The 4,559-nt window shown below is 39.3% G+C and overlaps 1 long non-coding RNA gene across 1 annotated transcript in view; it reads left to right on the top strand.

The window, feature by feature from the left end:
- LOC109953540 (uncharacterized) overlaps nt 1-4,559 on the top strand; it is a 13,590-nt gene extending 9,031 nt beyond the window's left edge. Inside the window, exon 3 of the long non-coding RNA XR_002273926.1 lies at nt 4,484-4,559. This is a non-coding gene — a long non-coding RNA (uncharacterized LOC109953540). The remainder of the gene's footprint in view (nt 1-4,483) is intronic.

Below are 4,559 nucleotides of genomic sequence, written 5' to 3' on the forward strand. Positions count from 1 at the left end.
AACCCAGCCCACCCTTTGTTCCGCGCTCATTGATCAAGACCCAGCCGCCCCCTGAGACACACACACACACACACACGCACACACACACACCTGGTCTAGATCACATATCTGCAAACAAGCACAGGTAGGGGTTGACCTTGTTAGGTATTTTTAGTCAGATGGACATTGGTTAGACACTTTATGTATTAGGTCAAGAAACACACCTGGTGTATGCACATACTCAGGGTCAGTGAGTTCATTTTTATAGCACATAATCTGGAGGTCTTACTGAATTCATCATATAGTAAAATACATAAATATCACTAAGGTCACATTGCTTAGATCTCTTCAACCCTAAGACCAGAAATTGATGGTGTGCGAGAATTGTGTCTGAAAATACCAAAAGTCTAATTAAAATAATTATCCTGTGCTTTTGTCAACAGGGCTTCTATGGCTGTTTGCTGCAGCATCAGAAAATAAACATTAATCCTTGTGTGTAAACCAAAAAAATGTTTTATGGCATATGCTCTCTCACAGATTAATTGTGAAAATCTCTCTGATATACAATACAAAAATATTTTTATAGGACTGAAGCCCTCTTGTCATCTGATCATATGCCAAGTACCTGCAGAGAGTAAGGCAAGTCCTGAGAAGTCAGCTGAATGAAAAGACTTCACATCTGTAAAATAGCATAAATTAACAGTATCTTATCTATAGTTTCCAAGACGACACTTATCTATGCAATTTACTCTTGCACAATTATCCAAGAAAATAAGAAATACTACAAGTTGACCTGCAGCTGAAAATTATAACTATTATGCATGTATAAGAACCAGGTTAATACTGATACATGGTGCTGTTAATAAAACACAAACAGTCATACTAAACTTTATCATCATAAAGCAAAATAATACTAACAGTAAATAAAACAACTGCAACTCCTGAAATCCAATTCTAACAATAGGGCATGGTGGGTTTCACCCCAAGTCCAGCATCCTGAGACTGTACAAAGATTAGTGAGCGTCAGAGCCACTATCCAGGATGAAACAACGAAGATACTGTACATTGTTGTATATGAGCACATTTAGCTATTAAAATGAGCAAAATCCTCTTTAACTCGTGCATTACTGAACATGCTGATGAAATATTTTCTTCTGTTTTCTAAGTAACACATCAGCCAGTCTGCCTGACCCTCGGGGCTCGGACAAGCTGCTGAAAAACAAATATCTGAAGACCAAAGTGAAAATACAAATATTTGACCATTTCCCTATAGCTCATAACCACGTGTGTGCTGAAGTGACACATGTAGTATTTGCTTTAGCTGACGAGATGTCATCTAAAAGTTTCAATTCATTAGTTCATGTCCAGGCATGTCCTGAGAAAAAGAACCTAATGTTTTGATCATTTGTTTGTTTATATCAGGCAGCAGTTGTAGGAACGTCTTGGAAACATTCCTGTAAAATAAAAACAGGATAAGATATTTTAATTCCAGCAAGTCCTCCACCCTGTATGGCCCAAACGGTTGTTTGTCCCTTCCCCGAGCATCTCCTTAAATAGTGCTCCTATAGTAGCAGGCAGAAAACCGTTTCAGTAATAAGTATTAGTTGTATTCACTTTCTGGCAAGGAGAATACTGCAATTTACTGGTTATACTATTATTTTAGAGGTACTGAAACTGGTGCAAAAGTATTGGATGGTTAATAATCTTTAAAGAGCCCATGGCATGCTCATTTGGCTCATTTCCAGCCATTTAATATTTAATCTTGGGTACCTCTAGATTAGCTTTATCCACTACGCCATTAATTCATTTGAATTTCTCCTCCACAAATAGGTAAACAACAGCATATGTACCAATGAAAAGAGATGTGTAACACACTAAACAAAGCAGGTAACTGAGAAATCCCATATTTTAACTGCCATAATACAGACATAGCAACTTCTCCAGCCTTACAACAGTTCTCTCTAACGTTACAATAACAACACATTAACAGACATGCAACTTGTGTTTTTTTTAATTTATGTCCCACTGAGTAGTGGAAACCATCACTCTCTTTCAAGTAGCTCCAAGGTCGGTAAATCCAACTGGTGGTCGCTGCATCTTCCCTCATGCGACCACATACAGTCCCAAAGTAGTGAAATTAATTCCAACAGGTAGTGTAGCGCCAACAATAACATAATCGATCGTTAATCCACTTGTTAACCAGCGACACATCACATGCAACAGACACACTGGCCTTAAGCAGTCAAATCAAAAGGTACTGTGCTCCAGGGGAATCGAGCATTGAGGAGCTGATCATTCACTGCCATGGGGCGCTTCACAGGTCGGCTGCTTGTAGGTTGGACCCCGTGAGTTAAAACAGTAAGTTCCTGTACAAGAAACATTCCCGGACATGCAGTAACCTCAGGCCCTGTATTTTTCTCCACATCTTCTGGTCACAGTGCAGCAGCAGGAGGGAAAATATATCCACAAAACTGCCAGCAGTCAAAAAAATTCTACTTTTACAATGGTACAGGTGGATGTCAGCCAAGCTCAACTGAATGCGTAACTGCCTGGAGATTATGACCATTCAAAGAAATTTTTTGTTAGAAAAAACTCTCATGAGTGAGTGAGACATGTATAAGCCAAGTTGCTTCTGCGTAGAACTAATAGAACGCCATAAGTAGACCTCATTTTTTGAGCTTCAGGTCATGTCTAAGATGATAATTCACTGTTGTAACATTGTAGATAAAGTCAAAAAATTAAGAAAAAGCATGCCATGGGCTCTTTAAAGTATAACGCACGAGATGGAAATTTAAGCAATCTGTGGCAAAAAGTCCCATTCAGTATCAAGGTATTAGCTGTAATCATTCATAGGGGCCAGTCAATACTGCATGTTACTGGTTGTATTGGATCCTTGGTATTTTAACTGGTAGAGCAGACTTTATTGTTGATAATCTTTAAAATATAACCCACAAAAGTTAAATAAATCTAATCTGGGGCAGAAAACCACATTCAGTAACAATGTGTTAGTTGGGATCACTTTTTGGGCAGGAGAATACTAGCATTTTGGAGAGGTACTGAAACCAGTACAAGGATACTGGAGGGCTGATAATTTTGGTTTCTGTTGATGTTAATCTTAATGAGTTCCACTTCATTTATTATAATTTTTGCGTGGACTCTCTCCATGTTACATTTCCTGAGTCATGATGTTGTTAGAAAATACCCAATTCTTTTGTTGGAAGCACGAGAAGTGAAGACAGGAGCGGACTGTTTAAAATCAACAGAAAGTTTACTGAAAGTCTGATCACAGGTTGAGTCTTACAGCGCTGGATTCAGAGAGACAGAGCTCCTGCAGGAATACCGGCTTCTGAATCCTGAATTAAGTTTTCACATCACATTTATCTTCTGGGTCTGCTCCGCCCTGGCCAGGGGTGCAACCTTCAGTAGTTTGTGATCCTACTGGCCATTTGGTGTGAGCCGGAGCTCACACTTCCTTGTTGGAATGTGGTAAAATCTAGGTGTGTGTGTGTGTATGTGTCTCAGGCCCTCTGATCTTGATCAAGGGGTGCCGAACAATGGGTGGCCTGAGTTGCATTTCCCTTGTGTGTGTGATGCTAATAAGTATGCTAAACTGGCCAGGTGGTCATCTCAGGTTGTGGGCCCCCTGGCTCTGCAGGACACTCCAAGACAAAGCAGAACTTGGGATATGCTAAGTGGGTCGAGGCATGAGTGTGAAACAGGCCAATATGTTTCTGTTAAAATGTAAATAGGCTTTCTGGTTACTTAGGAAATGCAGACATCTAGTCTCTACTGTTCCCCTCAGCATCATACAGCAGTCATCAATCCAGTTTTAGTATGTATAAGCAAGGAAAATAAAAGGTATGAAAGGTAAATAAAAGAAAATGAAGAACTGAAAAGTAACTAAAGGAAACTAGAGTTATAAAGGTAACTAAAGGGGACTAAAGGGATGAAAAGTAACTAAAGCTTACAAAGTAACTAGAGCCTATAAGAATCTTATCTTACAATGTGAAAGTTGAGACTTGAGGTTGAAAGTGAAACTGTATGAAAAATCAACAGTAAGTTTATAAATAAACAAGTACTCCTTTCATTGAGGGACCAAATATATTGGAAGAAATGAAATTAAATACAATCTTTGAGTTAATCTTTTGTGTGACAATGTGTCTTTGCACTGTAAGTGTCCTTACATTAGATTAGATACCTTGGAGCGTTGCCACAGGCTGGCCAGCAAGCACGCGGCAACTTTTCATTGGATGAGCTTCGTGCCGTAGCGATGATACAAACTCCATATATATGCTCAAAAGGACCTAGATTTGATGAGTCGGGGCTCAGAATACCTCTTACACTACTACTTAGCATCCACTTTGAAGCATCAGCTTGTCGACAGCATGGAACTAGCAGTGAGTATAAAACCCTTATTTCTCTGTACACAGACCCATAAGTATCAGTTAGTAAATACTCAGAACATTTGTTGGTGTTTTTGTAACTTTTGGTGCTTTTCTTTCAGAAAATGAATATTGTGTTCCTGGTCTTTGCTTTTGTGGCTGTGATCGGTGCAGCACCAGTACCAGACAGCGATGCTT

Source organism: Monopterus albus, unplaced genomic scaffold, assembly GCF_001952655.1.
Source record: "Monopterus albus unplaced genomic scaffold, M_albus_1.0 scaffold740.1, whole genome shotgun sequence".
Classification (NCBI taxonomy): Eukaryota; Metazoa; Chordata; class Actinopteri; order Synbranchiformes; family Synbranchidae; genus Monopterus; species Monopterus albus.